General features: G+C 45.7%; 1 long non-coding RNA gene across 3 annotated transcripts in view; it reads left to right on the plus strand.

Annotated features, from left to right (window-relative positions):
* The window catches only part of LOC142017248 (uncharacterized), a 320766-nt gene that overhangs the window by 131341 nt on the left and 164978 nt on the right, over positions 1-24447 (plus strand). For all 3 annotated transcript variants that reach the window (XR_012646492.1, XR_012646494.1, XR_012646493.1), the window contains one exon: positions 8194-8263. This is a non-coding gene — a long non-coding RNA (uncharacterized LOC142017248). The remainder of the gene's footprint in view (positions 1-8193; positions 8264-24447) is intronic.

Below are 24447 nucleotides of genomic sequence, written 5' to 3' on the forward strand. Positions count from 1 at the left end.
TCCAACAAGGCCTCTCTTAATACCTCTTTGTCTCTGTTTGTCCCTATTCTGGGAGGCAACATCTTTGTCCTCTTAGTGCTTTTCTGGCCACAACTCTCCATCTGGTCCACCTCAGTTCAGTTCCCCTTCTGGGGTGCCTCACTTCTCAGGCCACTTCCCCAGTGGTTAATGGGGAGTACCCAGTCCACACTCTACCATGAGTTCCAGTCCAGAAACCCTGTAGATAGCAGTTGCCTACAATGTCCCTTTAAAAAACTGCATTGCTGCTATGATTCCCTCATTATTTGAATATGGCTCCAGAAAATTCTTTATCCTTATCTCTGGACCTTGTCCTGATGGAATCCCACCAGTCAGCTCAGAGTACCATCTGCTGTCTTCCAACTCTAGCAGGGACCTGGTATTGCTCTAGGCCTGCCCCTGTAACTCTTCTTATACTGACCTATTGGCCTCTCATTTGCTGCTTCTCATATAGCTTCTCTAGGCGGCTCAGAGGACTTCTCTACTGCCCTCTCCCGGTGTGCGGTTTGGCATGATTACAAGGCCTCCAACAGGGGGACCTCAGGCTCTCGGCCACCCTATCAAAGACCCCCTTCAGTATTTGCTTCCTGAATCTCTTTAATGCATTGAATGTTCCTAGTAGCTTTCAATGTGTAGCTGTCTTTGACGGCCAGAGCAAATGTTGGTGTGACATCTTCAGAAGAGGAGAGGAACCAACAGAGTTGCACAGGTTTAGAAGAAATGGAAGCTAAAAAGTGGAGAAGTTATGGGGTTTTGAGTAAGCTAAACATGTAAGTGTTTTGGATTTACTAATGCTTGCTAACAGCCAACACACATTTTTTGTGTTTTATTTTTGCACGTGAAATATTTGCTGAGGTAGTTTCTGACTTCTGTCCTTATCCGTGACAGTGAAGGCTAAGCCTTGATCCCAATTTCAATGAAGATAGCCCAACACTTCCATATTTTTAATCCGTGTGTTTCAGCAGTTTAAGCCCTGTCTTAATTAATCATCACTGGCTTTTTGTAAGAAAAGAAAAACTAATTTAGTCAGAGTATAGATCAATTTTTTTGGTCAAGATAAATATCAGGAAATGGTTGGGAAAAAAGGCATTGAATCAGAAACCTTGTGATAATCCTATTGACTTAAGATCATGTGCTTACTACCTTCCTGAATGAGGGTCTCAGAAACTGAGACATGGAATGAAAAAACAACACATCTCTACTCTTCTTTTTGGAGATGCTTGGATTCATTGGCACTAAAATAATAATAAAAAAAACTACAGTTAAATACGTCGTATTGTAAGTTGAACACCATAATAAAAGGTGGGAAAAGAAAACCATTTATTGATGTCACCATTTGGCAGAGGAGTCAAAAGATGTAAAGCTGTAGCAGAAAAAAATACTGCACACTGAAGAGAAAATCCAGGGATCAGTAATTTTTAGAGGAGTATGTCACAGTAGAAAACCTCAGGCATTTCATATTATGTCCCAGAAATAAATTGTTATAAGGAAACAACGGATCTGGTGCCTCTGTATTTCTATCTCTTATTTTTGATTTAGCAGTTGTCCTCTACAAATGACATTTTTAGAGTCTATGCCATTCACACAGGAGTAGAGAGGAAATACATTATTTATAAGGGATTTCTCCTACAATGATTAGTTGAAGAAAACATTGACACAGTAGCAAGTACTAAAGGCACTAGGTCATGGAAAGATCAAGATAAATGGTGGAGTGAAATGCCATCTGAGTATTGTAGAACATATATTTAAAGCTTCTTAATTGTAACTTTAGTTAGGGCAATAAATAAGTGATTACTTAACAAGTAATTCCTACTCCCTGAAAATTGCCAGTATTCTTCTGTTGTGCCCAGAGGTGTGCCCAGTGGCAAATACTATCTGCTTCTACAAATGCTGCGTACTTTTTAAGAAAAAGATTAAATATAAAACATCCGTTAACTCCACCTTTTTGCAGATAGTAATCAATGTTATCTTGTAGAATATTAGATATTGTTATATATTATTGGGCCAAATCCTCTGTTGGTGTAAATTGTCAACATAGCCAATTTAGATCAGAAGAGAATTTGGTCCATAGTCTAAAAATTTACTTTCCTTTTTTTTTAATGTTTTCAATTTTCACTTTGGAAGTTTCTAATGATTTTTTATTGCAAAAATGTTCTGTGACATATATCACAGAGATACATCTGACATACTGGTGTGATGCATCACTAGAGATGTAGAACCTCCTATGACTAATGTCAGTGTGTGAGTGTTTCATTTCTGTATAATCATTGTAGTGAAGATTAAAAAATACAATGTTAAAAAGACAGATAAAAGGGTCCTTTGTTAGAAATACAGACAGAAATTCTTTTGTCCTCAGGTAGAAGAGTCTAGTTTTGGAGATAATGCCATTGGAGAAATACTCTTGTGTGGTGGTTTGTAGTTTTTGTTTCTGTTTGTGTTATTGACAATTGGTGGTTACACTGCTAGATTAATGTTGTTTCCTCATTTACCCCAGGTAGTGGTCGTCTGACTGGCAATTTGTGCCTCAAAAATACAACTTTGGGTTTACTCAAACACAATATCTGTGTAAGCATCAGAGATTGAGGCCAGGTCCACACTAGACCAAAAAGTGGATCAAAGATGCGCAATTCAAGCTACAACAATTGCGTATCTGGAATCGACATATCACAGAACAATTTTTCTGGCCGTCCATGCACAGGGAGGTCGACAGGAGAAACTCTCCCATTGACCTCCCTTACTCCTTGTGAGAATGAGGAGTAACAGGGCCAACTGTTGAGCCCCGAAGGTTCAATTTAGCATGTCCCCACTAGCACGTCCAGTAAGTGTAGACATACCGTGAGAAAGATATAGAAAGAGCAAGACACTTCCTAACTTTTGAAAAAGTAATTGATTCCAGTGCTCAATATTCACCAGTTCTAATTGTAAATGACACAGATAATGATAAGAAAAATATACCTTAAGATAAACTGTATTTGTTTTTTGGATATTTTATATTATATACTCTCTTCTAGAAGGTAATGTGTACAGAGTATAAACATTTCTCAAGGGTTTGACTGTGTTTCAGGCAACTTGGATTATATCTTCTGAGTACTTTCTTACTCTGGTTTTCTAACAGTTTCAAAGGACTTATATCAGTTAGCATTTTACAACCATGAGAGGTGAATAATCAAGGTTTAGAAATAGGTTTTAAAATTACAAAGCAAGATCCTGTCATTTAATTTGAAACTTTAAAATTCCTTCCATTTTCCCTAATGAAAGGAAAGTTTCCTGTTTAATTTTTAGAGATCTAGCCATTTAGATCAGGTTTGGGGAACCTTTTTTAGGCTGGAGGCCACTGACCCACAGAAAAATCAGTTGGGGGGGCCCACATAAATGTGTGATGCCAATAAAACCCCCACAAAACCCACACTGATGTAGTGGCCCCTGGCTGAGACATCTCTCTCTCCTCACGATCCAGAACCCTGGGCAGTGTGGTGGAAAAGGGAGGACTGAAGTTCAGGGCTTCCCCCAGGCCAGATTAACTCTTCTGGGGGACTGAGTGAGACCAAAAATGGGGAGTTTCAGGGTTCAGTGTGTGAAAGGGGGTTGTCAGGGAGTGGGTGTGGGATTTGGGCTGGGGGAGGGTGCAGGAACAGGCTAAGGATGAGTAGTCTGTGTGGGAGGGAGGGTGCAGGAGTGGGCTGGAGTTGGGGGATCAGGGTGGGAGGTCAGGTGCATAAGTGGGCTGGGGCAGTGGTGGGAGTGTTGGGAGCAGGCTGGAGGTGAGGATCTGGGCAGGAGGGAGGGTGCAAGAATGAGCTGGAGGTAGGGTCTGAGTGGAAGGTAGGGTACAGGAGCAGGGTGGGCATAGGGGGCTTCTGGGGTGGGAGGGAGGAGGGGTACAGGAACAGGCTGAGGGTGGGGGTCTGGACAGGAGGGGTTTGAAGGAGCAAGGGAGAGGGACTGGGTGACAAAGGGTTCAGGAGTGGGCTTGGGGTGGGCGTGTCTAGCAGGAAGGGGGTGCAGCAGTGGGCTGGAGGTGAGGTGTCTGGGGAATGGGGTGGGGAGGACTTACTTGTGTGTGCCACTGCTGCTGCCCTTCACTCATCTGGAGGAATGGCAGCATGGAGAAATGCTCCCTGGAGAGGCTCTTCTCCTACAGCTTCAGGCAGCACCCTCTCCCACTGCTCTATTAGCTGGAATTCCAGCCAGTCTGAACAGTGGTGAGTGGGAACAGCCTCCAGGAAGGGGTGCATGGCATTTAACAAAATTAAAAAGACAGCATATTTGCCCAAAGAGTTTACAATCTAAGAGCCCAATCCTGGAAATGCATATTATGAGTAAATTTACTCATGTGACATCAATGGGCCATTGAATGTGAGTAAAGTTATTCACAATAAATTTGAAGAATATACCTTAAATAAAATGCAATTCAGAGGTAAGGGATGAGTAAGAGAAAAGGTTAAATGTATTATTATGTTTTGTAAAGTTACAAATCTGCCTAGTTAGTTCTGAATTGTTAACTTGCTCTCCCCTCACTTTTATTTTCTCAGTTCCTCTACCCTTTTACCACTTTCCACTGGTGGTGTCGGACTGTAGGGCACGTGTTTTGAGACAGGATTTGAAGGAGGAAGGTTGAGGATGCAGGTTGGCTGGATTAGCAGGGCTGTTTCAGGCTTGACTGAAAGGCATAGGCATTAGTATGAAGGACCTGACCCCAAGTCCATTGAAATCCATGTGCCCGAAATCAGACCTAAATGTATCAGTATGGCAAGAAGAATTAGCAGAGTCTAAGTTTTTGAGAGGGGAGGGAGGAGACAAGGAGAAAGCTATAAAACAGAGCAGATTTCTATAGCATTTTAACAATGAAGACATGGGATGAAGCCCTGGGCCACTGAATTTTGCTGCTGATTTCAGATTCCCAATGAGTATCTTGTTATTAATTCAATTCAAATTTAATAAAAGGGAATATACATTCAAAGAAAATTACATCACCAGCTCTGTGACATGTTTTGTATGGTCTATGGGTATTTTACACTTGCACAGCTGCTTCAAAGGTTGTGCCACCATTCTAGTTCTACTTCTGTTATAAACATTTATTTTCTTTTTTGTAACTTAAATGTATGGTACCATTAATTGCCGTTAACTTGTCATTACACTTATTGTGGAAGGTATATTTGTGATATTTGTTCACTTTCATTCTCACTCAATCTAAAATGCAATGAGCAGATAAATTAGAGATGAATATATTTACTAAACAAGGAGGCTCATCTACCGTGGAAAATTTCTTCTGTGTGATCAAAACAAAAAAGCGGTCAAGTAGCACTTTAAAGACTAACAAAATAATTTATTAGGCAAGGTTTCGTGGGACAGACCCACTTCTTCAGACCATAGGCCTACCAGAACAGACTATGGCTATGGTCTGAAGAAGTGGGTCTGTCCCACGAAAGCTTCACCTAATAAATTATTTTGTTAGTCTTTAAAGTGCTGCTTGACTGCTTTTTTGTTTTGATAGTATACAGACTAGCACGGCTTTCTCTCTGTTACTATTGTTCTGTGTGATGTTATTCCTTTCAGATACTAGTAATTGTAAACATCCCATGTTTTTAATTCCTTGTTCCCTTAATCTCATTAGTAGGATATCAGACATTTAATCTCTTAAATAGCATTAGAGTAGGTGTTCATCCACAACAAATGAGGATTCTAGTTAGTGCTTATCACTCAGCTTTAACAGAGGACATGCAGTTCTGAAAGTTACTATGTTGAAAACAGAGGTTTGCTTCCTTGATGATTTTGGTGGCAACGAGTGTGTGAATGAAAATATTAGCTTTATAAATCAGACTAGCAGTATAAATTACAGAGAGTAAGAAGGGTATATGTGTGTGTGTGTGTGTGTGTGCGCATGCGCGCACGTGTGCTCACGCGTGCACGGAACAATCTATACTGCTGGATTATCAGTTTTGACAATAAGAAAATGTCAATACAAGGGTAAAGTCTTGTATGCAAAAACGGGCATCTTGATGCAAGTGCCGTGATCAATGAATACAGTTACTGTCATGTACAAGGTCATAGGCTATGAGAGATAACTTATAAGGGGAAGCCATAAAACTTATGTAAATTATCTGCTTTTGTACCCTAATGCATCTTTCAGTGGAACACACACTCCCATATACTGTAAATTGGGAAATGTCTCAATTCCTAGTATTGTCAGTTTTGACTAATTTTAGCAAAAAGTTTTCATATACTGCCCTCCATGCTTATTTAACCTTCCTGCCCTTCTTTGTCTTTCCTCCTTTTCCCTTGCTTGTGCCTGTTTACTCGCCCATTTCTGCCATTTTACACAACGCACAATATAGTATAAATAAATAAATATAGTATAAATATAAATACAAATGAATAACTTTAGAAGACATGGGGAAAACAAGAGATGTGCCCATTATCTCCATCACTGCTTTTCCTGAGTTTTGTGCACTCTTCCCTACTATCCTTCACCTTTTTTGCCTTTAAAATGATAATTTTGGGGGTGGGTTCTGTATATTCTGTATAGGTTGTTCAGCATCTACTATGATGGCTGGAGCCAGTGGGTATCTCTGCAGTATAATTTTATGTGGTGCCAGTCTGTTAATTGCCAAAATACAAACATGCAGAGAATCAGATTCTGATGCTACTGGTCAAGCCCTCATTCCTTGACCAACATTCCTTGTTTTACCTACTAATAATTAATGGTCTTTGGAGCTTTAGTCATGAATGCAATTTACACACAGAACAAAAAGACAGTCTCTCTTTTAAAGATCTTGCAAACTAAGTTATAGACTGGAAAGGAAAATAGTATCTCTGTGTTGCTCTGCTGTGACTAGTCTTAGCTTTAGTACATTGATGATGGATCTTTTGAGGTCATGCCCAGATTTGCACAAGTAAAGAGGATCAGAATAGCACAAAATCTTGAGTGTGAGAAGAGTCAAGGAAAGCTATTGGTGGAGGTCTGAGAGTCTGCTATTAATTACTGAAATAAAATGTCATTGTAGTTTTTGTTATGTCTATCAAGGTAGAGGACAGTTTTGGATACAAAAGAGATTGTTTATTAGAAACAGTGGGCACAGAGAGAACTCGGTAGTGGTGTTCAGCTCTTTTGCTCCCTTACTAACTGTCGCCTGTGCTGTGTGTGCAATGCCTCCTATCATAGTGCAGATTAAGCATTTTGGAAGGGACTCTTCCCTACAATGATAGTCATTTTTGTTCTACAAATATTAAAGTAAATAATTCTTCTTACAAAGGACAACAATAGATACAATATACTCTTATCAGTCTGTATATACCCTGATGTAAACTTAACTTTATCCACAAACCTATGGAGATAGCTGAGACATTTTATTCTTTGTAGATGCAGTTAATCTATGCTTCATTTTACTATTGTGAATATTTTTCCATGGTAACGTGGAAAGTTGGATTTTTGCTGCCTACTTAATTTGAAATAATAAACCTCACTTTTGTTAAGAGTACAGATGAGGCATAAATGCATTTCACATGCATGAAGACCAGTACTCTACTTTGTAAAATCACATGGCTGTTGATGATAGTAAAAGCCATCATTAGCTTGCCTTTTTAAGTTACATGATCCAAACGTGGCTAACGTATCTGTTCAGCAAAACAGTTTTTTGTGTCCGATAATCCTAACGTTTCTGGATGTCTGATTTGTTTACAGCAAGTACCGTAGAACCTTGTTTTAAAGATTTTAGGAACTTTTTAATCTTCTTCCTGATGAGAAACCCTTGCCCAAAAGCTGGGGAGAAAAGGTCCATCTGTCTTGCACCGTATGTGTGTACACTTTAAAACCTGCAAATATAGCACAGTTTGCTGATAGCAACGAATTCCATTTAGTCATACATTGGGATACACAGTATTGCTACTCTTACAGAGCTTTCACACATCTTACAGCAACATATTCTATTGTACTGAAGAAGTTCAGTGTAACACTTTAAAACTATTCTGAAAAGATAATATAAAATATATGTGATGAAGTATAATTTAGCATATTGTTTGTGTGTGTTCCTGTTTTGAACACTATGACTTCGCACTATGAATAAATCCATTGAAGTCAATGGGTAAACACCCAGGTAGAGGAGGCTCAGGTTCTGTATTTTGAATTCAGTTTGGTATAACATGCCATTGCATCACTAATCTGTTTCTCTTTGGTAGGGGTAAACGGAGGTGGTGTCAGAGAAAATCAGCACCTCAAGGATACTAGAAGAGAATGTTGCTTATCTATGTGAGTACAAATAGCCACGTTGATTGTAGCTCTTACTAAACTTATATAAAAATTTTACTTGAATTGCAAAAGTAACAGCCAACTTGAAATAGTTTTTTCACGATGTTTTGTCATATCTATTTTTTTAATAGCTTGTGAATTCTGAGTTTCAACATTGTTTGCTTGGAAAAGTCAGATGGTGCAAATCGCCCGTTTTCCATTGTGGCCCCTTCGTTTCCAGTTTAGTTAGTCTGTATGTTAGCATGTAAATCTATAGTCAGGATTTGACCAAGGGAAAGTCAGTTTCATTCAATTTTTTTTCAAGTGACAAATTTGAAGCTAAAACAGTGTTAAAACTGGGTCATGGGTAGCTATACCTAATGGTCACAGCTAGAGTCCACAGACTGGAGTCAAGAGACAGCTAGGTCAGGATACTAGGACATCAGAAGCAGGAGCAAGCTTGGGACTGAAAACCTGAGTTGGTAACCAGAGTCAGGCCAAGTCAGGATATCAGGGAATTGGAAGCAGGAGATTAACTGGAGATCAGAACCACAAGGTCAGAGAGTGTGACGATTATACTATGCTGGGAAGGATGTTGGTAGATGTAGTGAAATATGGAGTGGTACTTATAGTTAGTAAAGAAAGGGTTGTTGTATGACCTGCATTATTATATGAGAATTCAGCATTTGGTAATATTACAGACCAGTCATCTTAGCAATGATTACATAGCATTTGTAAGTGCTGTTCTAGGGTCTGGTTGAGTCTTTCTGTGTAGCCATTTTTTACTGAAGATGGTGTAAATGGTGAAATCTCTATATAATGAAGGCTTTAAATCATTATCTGAGAAATTAAGTAACTCAGCTGGGGCTAGGGGTCTACTACAGGAGTGGATCGGTGAGGTTCTATAGCCAGGAAAGTGCAGGAAGTCAGATTAGATGATTATGGTCCCTTCTGTCCTGAAAATTTGTGAGTCTATGGTAGGCAAGTGACAGGTGCATATTAGGCTCAGGGCCTCATGTCAGAAACTGGTAGTGAACTGAGGTCTCAGGACAGAGGTGATGTGATCCTGGAAGTCATGAAAATAGTCTACATTGTTTATCCAGAGCAGGGTAGACCCATGCAAGGAACAGTGTGGGCCATTTTTGAAAAGTAATTCAACACTGTCAGGATGCTTTTGAAACCATTGCATTCTGATAATCCTAAGAGAGCCCAAGGAAATGGCCTCCCAGACATGACATGGGGTATCCACAGGTTGGAGAATGCTGTGGGATTTCTGGCATGGGATCACGGTGTGGGCACAACCATGGCAGGAAGCAACTGAAGTCTTTATTTTGGGGCATATACAGGGCCAGTACCAGGGTATTAATAGTTGCATTTTATATTGCTCCAAGTGTTCTGCCATGGTAGAGTTACAGCACAGTTGAAAAACTGCTTCTCTTGCAGGTCTGGTGTGTTGAGGGTACGGGGAGGTGTGATCCTTTCCTAGGTGTCATGTGGCTCTTGCACAATAAGGGCTCTCTGTGAGGTGGAATTCCAGAGAAGGAGGCAGAGGTGATGAACATGAAGAGGTCCTGATAGTAGTTCACACTGAGGAATTTATGGGACTTGAGAATGTGGATAGATTCCTGACTGAAACATGGCTGTATCTGTAGACTCAGATTTGATGCCTGAAGGTCTTGATACACAGGGACTGAACATTGGTTTCTATTCCAGGCTGTCCAGGCAATGTCTTTTGTGATGTAACATAAGTCATTTAGCCTCTCATCACATCAATATTCATACCTGTAAAATTGGTGTAATATTTAATTATCCACCTCAGAGAGGTGTTCAGAGGCTAAATTCATTAATATTTATAAGTCATATTAACATTCTCAAGCAAAATGGACAAAAGTTGAACAAAGCACCCACTAGTAAGATTTTTGTGCTAGGAAATATAATACATTTGGATAGAAAAGAATGGGATCCAGGAATGGATAGTAATATTGAGGTAGCGTTGAGACATTTGCAAACTTTCTAACTGAGTGAACAGAGGGGCCAAAGAGTGAATGGGGATTAAACACACACTATATGAAATATTCTCTTCACTTCATAGTTAAGACAGGGGGAGTATAAGGAGCCTCATATTGCTACTGCCCGTATTCTACCTGTTTTATGGATAAGAAGAAGTCATAAGTGTTCAAGGCTGTATATTTGTCATCTGTCAGAAGCACTTCAGTTTTGTTTTCTCTCTCTGATATGCATGCTGCTCTTCTGTTTCTTAGCTTTGGCATAAGTGAATTCTGGTGGGTCTAACTTTGAAAATTCAAAAAACACTTGCCATATGTGGTGGGTTACAGCCTCTCTGTACTGGCTCACGGCTACTTAGCGGTTCTAATGTTCAACAGTGACCTTTCCACCAGTCAGTCCTGTCTCAGGAAGCCCCTTCATACAAGGTATGCCAAGCTGAATCACTCAGCTAGGTATGGAGCTTCTCAGCAGTGCCTTTATAACACTGAACTCCCTGGATATTTTTTGTGAGCAGAGGTGTGTTTATGGGCATTTGAAGGAATAGGGTATGTAAATCCTAGTGAAACAGGATGATTTGCCCTTTCAGTTGTCTGGGAGGAGGACAGCTGATTGTATCTCAGAGAGAAGCCCAACAAACTGGTACTGGGAATCTTCTGACACAGTGGGCCTCATGACTGACCTCCACTCCCAGTTGGAATATAAAGGAGGTTAGGATGGGGGAGTGAAGTCAGGAAAGAGGATACTCTGTGGCAAATGGAGCAGGAGGCTGCAGTCAGGCAGGCCATGTGGAATTCCCTCTCACCCCCCAACCCCCACTCCAAGTCTGGAAAGGGGCCTACCTGTTAGTTGTTAGAGAAACCCAGTTCAGGCCCTTGTCCAGATGGTTGCTTTTTGTATACTTTTCTTGCTTTGTTTGGGAAGACAATAGAAACCCAAAGAAAGGGACAGAAATCTAATCGGGGAGTGACTATCTGTCTGTCCTAGAGGCCTGCAACCTTTCGCTCTCATCCTCCTTTATGAAGCACTTTGAGTTCTATGGAAGGATAGAATATATAACAATTGGTAAACAGTTACTCAGGAGTAGTACTATTGACTTTACTAGGAACTGGTCAACCTTCTGAATAAAGGATTTGCGTAGTCCTTAGCGAGCAGAAAGATTACTGTCTTATAGCATGTGGAAGTAAGCGAATGATTATTTGTTGCATGTACGTGTGGTATGAAAATGTCTGGAATGAGAAGAATATTTCTACTGCCTGCTAAAGTTATTTTAATTTTAAGAAGTATAATATTACAAAATCTCACTAGCATTGAATGTCATAGTTTGGAAATATGTTACAAAATTCACACTGAAATCACTGGGACAGTTGACAGAAAATGGAACATTGCCTCTTGACAAAGGAAGTGGGTGGAGTAAAAATCTGACTTACCTTAGGGCATAGCAAGTCACAGTTATGGTTCAAATACCACATACTTTTTTTTTCCAATAAAGCTATGCATAGCATATACTGAATTTTCAAGAATGTTATATTGATCAGCAACAACTGCAACAGACAGAAGAACAAGGATAAAAATCCAGGTGTGACAAGGGCCATGGTTTTTCTCTGCTAAAGAATTTTGAATAAAAATGGCAACAATTCAAGAACTGGGCACATTATAAACAAGAAAAATTGTACTAAGTTCTCTCTCTCAGGCTATGTCTAGGTTGCCAAGAACTGTCGACAAAAGAGACACAAATTGCACATTGTAGTTGCATATCTTTGGCCGACAGTTCTGTTGGGAGAGACTTTTCTGACATTTGGCCCGCCCACATGGGGCCAAATGTTAGAAAAATCCCCTCTGTCAAGACATCCCTTCTGCCTCGTGGAATGAAGTGTACAGGGATGTTGACAGAATGCTTCCAACTGGCAGATCTCTGCCGACAAATCTGCAGTCTGAATACATGCTCTGTCGACAAATCTTCTGTTGACAGAAGTTAGTTGACAGAAGCCTGCAGTCTGGACCTAGCCTCAAGAAAAAAAAACCCAACAACTACTTTTCTTTTCTTATTTATCCTTTCTCTATCCCCCCAACTTATTTCTGAAAGGAATTTTTAGAAGTGGGTGATTTTTCACCTTTATATGAAGTAAATTTCTTTCTCGAGGGGGTAATCATAATGATTTGACTGGATGGATTCCGCATAATATATGTACTTTTTGTAAGGTATTGGGCAGTTTCCAAGCACTGAACTACATTTCACTTTAGCCAGACATCAAAAACATAAATATCAAATGTGACTGGTTATGACTTTACTGAAACAAAAAGTGGAGAATATCCCCAAATGTCCCTAAACATATTTTTGTGAGACACACTGTTCACTCATATTATTAGGTAAAGACCAAAGGGCTCTAGGTTTAGCAGTGTATTCACAGTAAGTTTGTAGTTAGTTAGTACTTTACTATTATTATTTAAATAGAGGAACAGATTATGGCTAGCTTGATAAATGTGCGAAAGAAAGTGCACAAGAATCTTTTCCTTACTTTCTTGCTTTCCTGTATAAGAGGCCTATCATAACGTAGCTGCAAGGGTGAAGTCATCACCTGCGGCTTGAGCCACAAGCACCATTATCTTCCCACAAAAGTGGAGCAGCAGGGATGCCTTTATGGCTGACTCAGCCAGTCATCCTGCTGGTAGGAATTGCAGTGTAGATCAGTGGTGTCCAATAGGAATTCAAAGATGGCCACACTTGTGATTGTCATCCTTCCATATTTGCCACAGCGCACCCCCCTGCTCTAAATAAATGCCCTCCCCCTCCCCCAGAGCCAGGCAGCCCCAGCCTCCCATTCTATGTCAATGCTGATGACTCACCAGAGCCACCACAGCTGGAGCTGCTTGGGCTGCCACCTCTAGAGCTGCTGGGGCTGGGGCTGCCAGGGTCACAGAGTTTTCTGGGGTCGCCAGTAACAAGGCTATATCACACTCTGTCTTTCTCAGAATCATTGGGGAGTAAAAGGTTAGATGAGCTTTAGGCCTATGAGAACTTTACATTATCTGAAGGCAAGAAATGTGCACCAGTTAATGATTTTATTGTAAGGTAATGTAGATTTGCTTTGTATCAAAAGAATAGGAAAATTATAATAAATCAAAACATGAACAGTTGCAATAAAAAGGAGTCCTACCAATTGACACAATGTTTCCCAACATGAAATTTGCTATGTCTAATATATTAAGCTCTGTACTGAATGCTGCAGTCCATGGATCTTCCAAACAGTGGAGGTTTGGGGTGTATGTGGAATGGAACTTACTAATACTTTGTAAGAGAAGACAGTATCAATATCACTAACTTCTAAAACTCATTGTACAGAACAGAGTTTGCAGGTTAGTTAGAACTAGGTGTGCTCCAACTTGTGCAAAATATTGACTGGAATTGATTGGAGGTAAATCTCATCCAGTAAAGTGGAGTTGCCGTTGTTTTTCATTAGGTAACCATAACGCATAGAAAAATATACTGCTTCGTTTGATTTTTTTTTTTAATTCTAGGTATGGAAACATGATGTTTTATTTGATGCAATGTTATTACTGTGTGCTTTAGGTAAGGTTAATAAAAAGGAAATCCAATGGATACATTAAGAATGTCTGAAGTGGTGACTGAGAATGCTAGTGAGTTAGAGCATTGACCTCAATGCACTTAAAGGCTGTGAGTCAGACTGCTGACGCCATAAGAAAATGAGGCTATATATGTGTTTAGGGAATTTGGAAAGATTTCTATTACCCAGAATCTTTGGGTCTTCTGGTACACTGAAACAATTTAAAACATTCTTAAATACATGTTTAATGCTTAAATACATTCATTAACACTAGCAGTATAAGAAATGAAGGATTATTCTTATCCTAAGTCTCCTCCCTTTCAGTTATGGCTCATCAATAATTAAGGATTGGTTATCAGTCAGTGCATGTTAACATTAACTCTACGATTAACAGAAGTCTGCTGTCAACTCTGGGAACATATGTCTGGTTATGAAGTTCACTTTTTCAAATGGAATCTGGATTCTGGGCTTGGTTCTGGTCTGTATTCTACCCCTCATAGTCACTCCCAAAAAAGGAGGGGACTTGAAATCCTTTGTCCAGTTATATTGCCAATGCAGAGCGGTATAGGAACACTAAGGCTACGTCTACACGTGAAGCCTACATCAAAGTAGCCTATTTCGATGTGGCGACATCGAAATAGGCTATTTCGATGAATAACGTCTACACGTCCTCCAGGGCTCGCAACGTCGATGTTCAACATCGACATTGCGCAGCACCACATCGAAATAGGCGCAGCGAGGGAACGTCTACACGCCACAGTAGCACACACCGAAATAAGGGTGCCAGGCACAGCTGCAGACAGGGTCACACAGCGGACTCAACAGCCAGCTGCTCCCTTAAAGGGCCCCTCCCAGACACACTTGCACTAAACACCACAAGATCCACAGAGCCGACAACGAGTTGCAGACCCTGTGCATGCAGCATGAATCCCCCGCTGCAGCAGCAGCAGCCAGAAGCCCTGGGCTAAGGGCTGCTGCACACGGTGACCATAGAGCCCCGCACAGGCTGGAGAGACAGTGTCTCTCAACCCCCCAGCTGATGGCTGCCATGGAGGACCCCACAATTTTGACGTTGCGGGACGCGGATCGTCTACACGTTCCCTACTTTGACGTTGAACGTCGAAGTAGGGCGCTATTCCGATCCCCTCATGAGGTTAGCGACTTCGACGTCTCGCCGCCTAACGTCGAAGTTAACTTCGAAATAGCGCCCGACGCGTGTAGCCACGACGGGCGCTATTTTGAAGTTAGTGCCGCTACTTCGAAGTAGCATGCACGTGTAGACACAGCTTAAATGTCCAGTGGTGCCTCTGGCCCTGTCAGCTTCTAGCACAAGGACAAGAGAGTGCCGGTAATTCTGGTCCACACCATTGTTGTATCAGGTCAGGGTGGCATAAATCAACTCTGAATAGTTCAGTAGCTCAAACAGATCTTTCTAGCATACTAGTTTGCATGTCTGTGGCTCAGTTATTGTAACTGTGTATTGTTAGGCTAGCTCTTCAGTTTGTCTTCAGCTTAATTATTACAAAACCTATTGCATGAATGGGAGAAGGTGATGCCTTTAAGATCTGGGGTATTTGCTTTCTGCAATTTCATTCCTAAACACAAGGTGATTTTGATTCAAAATCTTTTCCAATTGCACATACATTCTTTATGCCATGAAGGAAAATACCTTTTGTAACACCATTATTTTCAGTGCTGAGATACAAATGCTGAACAAGTTTATTTGCATTTTATATGTGCTAGACTGTTGCTATGCTTAAGTATTAGTGTGAGGTTAGCGTTATGGTTTAGTACAGATCAGTCTGCAATAGGTACTAGGCTTTATGCTAGTTCCTCATGCAAAGGATAATATTGGGAGAAGCACGTGAAGGTCACAGCTAGCGTAGAGTTGGAAATTGCTAGGCTAGTCCCTTTCCTATCTCCAGTTCCTCAGATAATTGTTAGTCCTCTGACTCATAAAGTCATAACTGTGCCCACTTTAAAAAAATTGGACAACTCGATTGGTTGAAGAATTAACTTAGTAATGTTTTCCTCTGCCTTAAATTGAGTTGTAGTGACCAATACAATACAGAGTTACTGTATTTTCTGTACAAACTACACTCTCAAATCATTTATGGAATAATTCAGGACAATATGGCTGCGTCTACACGTGCACGCTACTTCGAAGTAGCGGCACCAACTTCGAAATAGCGCCCGTCACGTCTACACGCGTCGGGCGCTATTTCGAAGTTAACTTCGACGTTAGGCGGCGAGACGTCGAAGTCGCTAACCTCATGAGGAGATAGGAATAGCGCCCTACTTCGACGTTCAACGTCGAAGTAGGGACAGTGTAGACGATCCGCGTCCCGCAACATCGAAATTACCGGGTCCTCCATGGCGGCCATCAGCTGGGGGGTTGAGAGACGCTCTCTCCAGCCCCTCAGCTCACTGGTGGCCGCGTGGAGTGGCCCCTTAAAGGTCCCCTCCCCTGCCCTGACTGCACCTGCAGCGAGCCTGCACAGCCCTCAGCCCCTGACACCGGCCATGGCTGCCCAGCAGCGCCCCCAGGGGACCCCCCCCAAGGGCAGCCAGAGCAGCCAGGGCAGCCAGAGGGCCACGCAGTCTGGGAAGTGGCAGCGGGGCCCCTCTTGGACAGAGGCCGAGATGCAGGACCTGCTGGGGCTCTGGAGCGAGGAGGAGGTGCTCCAGGTAATGGGGAGCAAGAGGCGGAACGCAGATGCGTTCGCTCGGCTGGCCGACGGCCTGGCTGCCCGGGGTCACCCTGCCCGTACTCCTGACCACGTCCGCAGTAAGGTCAAGGAGCTGCGGCAGGGTTACGTCCGGGCCCGGGATGCGGCCAGCCGATCTGGGGCCGCCCCTGTCACTTGCCCCTTTTACAGGGAGCTCAGGGACATCCTGGGCTCCCGGCACACCTCCTCCCCTCCGGCCACCCTTGACACCTTGGCTGACGAGCCCGAGCAGGCCCTGCAGCCGGAGTCCGCCCCGGAGGCAAGCCCCGCACCCCGGGGGCCCCCCCCAGAGGCCATCCCCGGGACATCGCGGCAGGAGGAGGAGGAGGAGGAGGAGGAGGAGGAGGGGGGCTCCTCCTCCGCAGAATCCAGCCTGCAGATCCTCCTCCTGCCATCCCGGAGCAGCAGCAGGGCCTCCGACCCCCGGGGATCTCCGGACCGTGGGAGCGGACCCACAGGTAGGTACCCCTCTCTGGTGGACACCCCGGGGCTTGAGGGGCGGGGGGAACAGAGATGTATCCAGGACCCCCCACACGCTCACATGGCCATGGCCCCAAGGACACCAGGGCCATGGCCCTCACAGCACTGCAGCCATTAGCCCCTGCCCCCCGCCACCCTGCATGACAGTGCCATGCCCCATCCCCGGGCCAGGGGGGAGCGGAACCTCAAGGGGCCCCCGGGCGGAGTGGGTGGGACACCCCGCAGCAGCAGCATGTGATGGAGTGGGGGGAGTGCCAAAGGGAGACTCAGGCTACATATGAGCCACCAGAGCCAAGGAGCTCCCAGGGCCAAAGGAGGATCCTGGCGCTACAGCTGGCAGGTGACACCTCTGCCCTGAGCAAACAGGAGGGAGGAGCCGAGCTGGCTTGGAATTGGGGGGCGAGGGCGGGGGCCACAGGTAGAGGCTAGGGGAAGGGAGAGCTGGTAGGCAGCCAGCCAGAGGAGGGGGAAAGCTGCATTCCAGAGGGGCCCCCCTTGGGGTCTTCTCCCCACGACGGGTTGGAAGGACTGTCTCTTCCGACAGCTGGTGCTGTCACTCCTGCCAGAAACTGGCCATCTGTGGCCTAAGAAAGCTCTCCTGCTCTCAGACCCTGCGGGGTGAAGTGAGAGTCGCTCCCATCAGGGGACGGGGTGCAGGGCAGGGGGACCCCTGAACCCCATCCATCACAGCAGCATCTCCCGGGGACGGGGATGGGGAACCTGCAGCACAGGGCGGGGGGGACAAAGGCCACAGCTCGGGGCCCACACTAACGCCTGTCTCCATTCTTCTTTCCCCCTTCCTCTCCTGTGTCCTGCACCTGCACCATCCGAAGGACCGGAAGAGAGCGCCGGCGAGGCCTCGGTTGTCCCGGAGAGCCCTCCGGGACCCTCGCTCCAGGGCAGCCCCTCGGCCGAGGAACGACCGGCCCCGCGGAGGGCCAGACGGCAGATCCCGCGCCTGCTACCGGCGGTGGCCACGGACCCCCAGCTGCTGGCCATCCTCCGCCGGCAGCTGGAGGTGTCGGAGCAGCACCTCCGGCTGCAGGAGCAGGCGCTGGCCTGGCGCAGGGAGGCATGGGGGGCCTATATGGAGACCATCAACCGGCTGGTTGACTACCTGGCCCCCCATGCCGCGCCGGCCGAGCCACCGCCCGCCATGCCCGCTCCTGCAGCCCCACCACCAGCTGCTCCAGCCGTCGCCGGGCCGTCCGCCGTCGCCCCACCACCTCCCCGCGAGGGCCACCCCGCCGAGGGACCCCTGGAGCCACCCGAGACTCGCCGGCGCCGCTACCTTCCGGTGGAGCCCGCTCCCACCCAGCCGCGGACCAGACTGCAGGCCCGGCGGAGCTCCCGGCCGGGCACGCCCACTGCTGGGCTGTAGGGGCGAGGGGCCCGGGACGTGGCCCCCCCCCTTGTTGGACAGACTTTGGGGACTGCTTTATGTTACTGCCCCTGTTTGCCCCGTCCCCCCCTGTAAATAGTTCTCCCCGTTCTCCTCCCTGCTTTTCTTTTTTGTTGGTGGCGCACAGTTCTCTGCTTTGTTGTTGTATATTGTTTTATTTGTGCACATCTTACTTTTGTTGAATGTTTGTCCCTCCTTTTTGGTTTCTGTTTCACATATTTATTTATTTACAAAAAAAAAAAAATCGTTAAGACAAAAAAAACATTTACGTTCACCAACAAGTTCGTGCTGTCATTTCTCCTGGACAAGTGGTGGGGGGGCGGTGGGGTGCTCCATGGTGTGGGCGTTGGGGCAGGAGTGTGGGGGAGGAAGGGGCGGGCAGTAGGGGGCCTGGGCAGAGTTCACCCCGCAGCCTGTGGCTCGAAGTTGGCCCGCAGGGCCTCCCGGACCCGGGTCCCCTCTGGGTCCACCTGCCGACTGGGGGCAGCAGGTGGCTGCACGTGTGCCCTGCCGGCCTCGGCGGCCCAGCCCTGAAGAAAGCTCTCCCCCTTGCTCTCCACGAGGTTGTGCAGGGCGCAGCAGGCACCCACAATCTGGGGGATGTTGTTGGGGCTGGCATCCAGGCGGGTCAGGAGACATCGTCAGCGTCCCTTGAGGCGGCCAAATGAGCGCTCCACCACCTGGCGCGCACGGTTCAGGCGCTCGTTGAAGCGCTCCTGGCTGGCGGAGAGGTGGCCCGTGTAGGGGTGCACGAGCCACGGCCGGAGGGGGTAGGCCGCATCCGCGATGATGCAGAAGGGCATGGTGGTGTCCCCCAGAGGGATCTCCCTCTGGGGGATGTAGGTCCCCGCCTCCAGCCGGCGGCACAGGCCCGAGTTCCGGAAAACCCGGGCGTCGTGGGTGCTGCCAGGCCAGCCCACGTAAATGTCCTGGAACCGTCCCCGGCTGTCCACCAAGGCCTGCAGGACGACTGAATGGTAGCCCTTCTGATTGAGGTATCAGCCTCCACTGTGGTCCGGGGCGCGGATGGGGATGTGAGTCCCATCCAGAGCCCCGAAGCAGTTGGGGAAGCCCAGGGTGGCAAAGGCGGCGACAGTGGCATGTGGGTCCCCCAGCCTCACGAGCCTGTGCAGGAGCATGGTGTTGATGGCACGCACGACCTGCAGAGAAAGCACATGGGACAGCCCCAATGAGGGGTGAGCAGGGTGTGCGTGGCCCTGCCCTGCCCTGCCCTGGCCCCCCTGCCCTACCCTGCCCTGCCCTGCCCTGCCCTGCCCTGCCCTGCTCTGCCCTGCCCTGCCCTGCTCTGGCCCCCCTGCCCTGCCCTGCCCTGGCCCCCCTGCCCTGCCCTGCCCTACCCTGCCCTGCCCTACTCTGCCCTGGCCTGCCCTGGCCCCCTTGCCCTGCCCTGCCCTGCCCTACCCTGGCCTGCTCTGGGCCCCCTGCCCTGGCCTGGCCTCCCCCTGTGGGTTCTCTTACCTCCATGAAGACAGCCCTGACGGTGGCCTTTCCGACACCAAACTGCTGCCCCACGGATCGGTAGCTGTCCGTAGTGGCCAGCTTCCAGACAGCGATGCCGACCCGTTTCTCCACAGGGAGGGCACGCCGCATGGCAGTGTCCCGGTGCCTGAGTGTGGGGGTGAGCCACTGGCACAGCTCCAGGAATGTCTGGCGGGTCATCCTGAAGTTCCTGAGCCAGTGGTCGTCGTCCCACTCCCCAAGCACCAGCTGCTCCCACCAGTCGCTGCTGGTGGGGTAGCTTCACAGCCGCCGGCGTATGAGGCGGGGGGGGGGCCGGGGTGCTGCAGGGGTAGGGGCTGAGCCCCGCTGCCCTGGGGGCATCTCCTCCCCTGGGGCAAGAAGGTGCTCAGCTGCCCCCAACATGGCATGAGCCAGGGCAAGCCCTGCTCCTGCCGGGAGGGCTGGGTGGACCTCTAGCTGCTGCTGCTGCTGCTGCTGCTGCTGCTGCTGGGGGTCCATGACTGCGGCGCTCGGGGTCTGTGTGCCTATATGGCTCCTCAGACCGCGTGCTGTGCAGGCTGAGTGTATGTGGGAGGGGCCCTTTAAGGGAGCGGCTAGCTGTTGCCCCGGAAGCGCTAGTCCGCCCGTTGACCCTGTCTGCAGCTGTGCCTGGCATCCCTATTTCGATGTGTGCTACTTTGACGTGTAGACGTTCCCTCACTGCGCCTATTTCGATGTTGGGCTGAGCAACGTCGAAGTTGAACATCGACGTTGCCAGCCCTGGAGGACGTGTAGACGTTATTCATCGAAATAGCCTATTTCGATGTCGCAACATCGAAATAAGCTATTTCGATGTTGGCTGCATGTGTAGACATAGCCTATATGTTATAAATTGCAGAAAAAGGAGGCCTTGATTCTCCACTTTTCTGAGCTCTGGGAAAGGGACTGCAGAATACAGATTGTCAATCCCTGGCTGAATACAGAAGTAGTTCTAATATAGGCCAATAGAGATCAGCCCCATTGACCCCAGCTGCTGGCACTCTGATATCCCTCATCCTTTTGCTTATCCTAACGGAGGTAGGGTCAGCTATCAAGGATGGTGGTAGTACTACCTCTGCCAGCTGTCCACCAGCAGTCAGGTGCTGGAATATTATTTATAGTCTGGGTGCTGAGAGCCATTGAACCAAGCTACAAATTCTGTGTATATTGGAAATCACTTCAAGATGTAGGATGTAGCACCACCCCTTATTCCAGCAACTATAGCAGCAAAATTCCCCACTACAGGAGAAATTCTTCACTGGCTATCCCTGACATCTTTAATATCGCTTCATGCAGCATAATTAACCTTATGGACAATGTTCCCTCTAATTTTCTCCATCCATGGGTGGAATAAATTTTGTTATGTGAACCAAGGGATCTGGAAATGTGCACCACCATAGAAAAACTTGCTGCCAGTTCTGAGTGGCTGTGGGCACTTTGGTAATCATCTGAGCAGAACCTGAACCTCTTCTGCTTGGTGCACAAATGCTTATCTTACAGAGAACATTGCTTATGGACCATATAAACTGGCCTAAAAATTTTAAGTTCCATAAGAGTATCAGGCCTTTTTTTGTGGTGGTGCATGCTGGGACTGAGTACTGGCATGTCCTCACCAATGGTCTCCCCAGCCAGGGATCCCATGGCAGGGGTTGCTGGTAGAGCTCTGTCCACCAGCTGACTCCCAGCCACGGGGCTTCTAGAGCCCCTACTGGCTCAACAGCAGCACAGGATCAGGAGCTGGAGCTCCTGCTGGCCCTGCAGCAGTGCAGGACCAGAGCCCCACGCCCCACAGCAGCACAGGACTAGAGCTAGAGCTAGCTAGAGCCCCTGCTGCCCACAGGAGCAGGAAACTGGAGCTCCTGCCACTTATGGCCATATTCAAGATCTTGTGAAAGTGGGTACTGTTCCAATGATGGGTCATATTCAAGAGCTTGTGACTTCAAAGCGAAAGAGCCAAGCAACAGCTAAACTGTGTGAAAGAACAGAGAACAAGAAGATTCTAGATAAGCAGGAAGAAAATTAGAGGAAAATTCTGAGAACATCTGGGCAAAAAAGGTAAAATGCAGAATTATATTAAAATGTTCAACGTCATAATCAAGGCCATAATTTTTGAAAAATTCTCAAGATACGGCATTTACACTACAGCATTATAAAAATTACACCATCTGATGTTTTGAGGAAAAAACAAAAATTAGTAATAGAGTGGACTGATGTTGAAAAAAGTTTCCCCTGGGAAAATGGAGTTCTGCTAAAAACATTTCTGCATGGAAAATGTATTTCCTTTTATAAGTTTTATTTCAATGGGAATTTTCAAAACTTTACTACATTTTGAGCAAAAAGCTTAATTTTGGTTTTAGGTAATCTTTGTTAGAAGAAATCACAAAATTTAGGAATTATGTTCTATTTTCTCGTTTGAAACTGAATATAGTGAACAGCGTCTGTTGCTTTCTTCCTTTGTGCACTCTGTAAGGCTATGTCTACATGAGCCCCTTCCTTTTGAAAAGGGCATGTTAATGAGCGGGTTTGAAAGATGCTAATGACGTGCTGCAATGAATATGCAGCGCCTTGTTAGCATAATGGCGGCCGCGGTGATTTGAAAGTGCGGATTTTTGAATCGCGGGCCGCCTGTGGAAACGGGACCTTCTGAAAGGACCCCCCCCAGTTTTCAAATGCCCTTCCTCCTAGCACCAGATAGGAAGAAGGGCTTTTGAAAACTGGAGGGGTCCTTTCGAAAGGTCCCGTCTCCACAGGCGGTGCGCAATTCAAAAAGCCTCACTTTCGAATCGCTGTGTCCACCATTATGCTAATGAGGCACTGCATATTCATTGCATTGCCTCATTAGCATCTTTCAAACCCCCTCATTAACATGCCCCTTTCAAAAGGAAGGGGTTCGTGTAGCCACAGCCTCAATGTTCGAAATATCATATGTTTTAGGGAAAAATTAAGAATGGTAAAAAAGGAAAAAGAAACACTAACATTGCCACATTAATTTTTAAAATTTGAGGAAATTTTGAAAAATTTCAGATTGCAAAAATGGGAAAAGTAAGCCACATTCATTCCATTGGTTAGAGGAACAAAAAAGAAAGAAAGAAAAGGAGAAAGTTTGAGATTTTTCCAAATTCCAGTTTTGAAAACCAAAACAAAATTTTTGATTCAAATTAGAATGAAATTTGTTTCATTTTGAAAATTTTCCATGCAAAATTTGAAATGAAAAATTTGCACAGGGAAATACTTGTTTCAACCAGCTGCATTTAAAACAATACTTTTTCATCCACAGATTTCAGAAAAAGATTACAAAATGTTCCAAGTATTATTCCCATTTCAAACACAGTGTAATTAAAATAGATGCCAAATGACTTGTCCGGTAGCATGCAGCAAGTTAGTTGAGATTATTCTTGATTTACAGTTTGTGTTCTACATGGTAGAGCACAACTGCTGAGTTTCATCTACCTACTCCTGCAAAAAACTGATCAGAAAAAAGTTTTGAAGCTTCAAACATGCTTAGCATTTTTACTGCCTCAAAATTAAGTCCATTTTGAGAGGAGGGGGAAATTGCGAAATCTTTGCAAAATTAATATATTTTTTCAATAGAATGTACCCCTCCAGTTTCTGAGCTTTTGAATCTAGTTTATTTCCTAATAACCTACACATGAAGTAGCTGCAGACTATAGCAAATGCAGAGGAGTTATGAAAGCAAAGTACACAGTTTTAAACTGGATCCTGAAATAGATCTGTAGAGTATATGAGGAGCGAGTGAGGGGAGGTCTTGGAGAATGGGAAAAATTTGCCCCTGGTCTGAGATGAATGTCAGTGGGTAGATTGGGAGGGAGTGGCAATAGTTGCTGGGGAAGTGGAGTGACTTCCCTCTTTCTTTGCCCTGTCACCAATGAGCATCTTAAAATACAGCAGGAAGTGGAACTATGAGACAGCAAAATACTACACCATTCATCATCGCCCCCCCCCCCACCATATGAACCACAAATGCACCATGCCTTCATTTCTCAAAAATCAGAGTGTGGATCACAGCATGTCAGTCCTCTCTCTTCATCTCCAGATTCTGGGAATGGGATGGGAGAGAAAATGTGTTGTGGACAGTGTTTTACAGAGCCCAACTTTCTCCTCTTGTGCTATCCCATTACAGAGAAAATGAATATCGTAGAGATGGAATTCATCAAGGTCTCTCGAGAGAATTGGGTGCCATAAGATGCACTTCTCCTGCAATCATAGCATGGGCTCAGTGGAGTGGGAAGAAAGTGCCTTGGAACACCTCTTTAGCATGGTCAGCAGAACTGGACTCAAAGCGTCCATGTTTTCTGGAGGCACTGCTGTTAAGAGGCCATGAGGAGAGTAGAGAACAACATGGGACCTCCGACTCTAATGAATTCAGCTTTACTTTTTGCTAACACAGTACTCTTCCCTTTTCCTTGAAGAGCATCAGAGTGAGAATATTTCTCACTGCTGTGCTAGATTGCAAATTCCTTGATCTCAGAAAAGCCAGAGTGTCTTTAAAAAGAACATGCTCAC

This window comes from Carettochelys insculpta, chromosome 8 (genome assembly GCF_033958435.1).
Source record: "Carettochelys insculpta isolate YL-2023 chromosome 8, ASM3395843v1, whole genome shotgun sequence".
Taxonomy (NCBI): Eukaryota; Metazoa; Chordata; order Testudines; family Carettochelyidae; genus Carettochelys; species Carettochelys insculpta.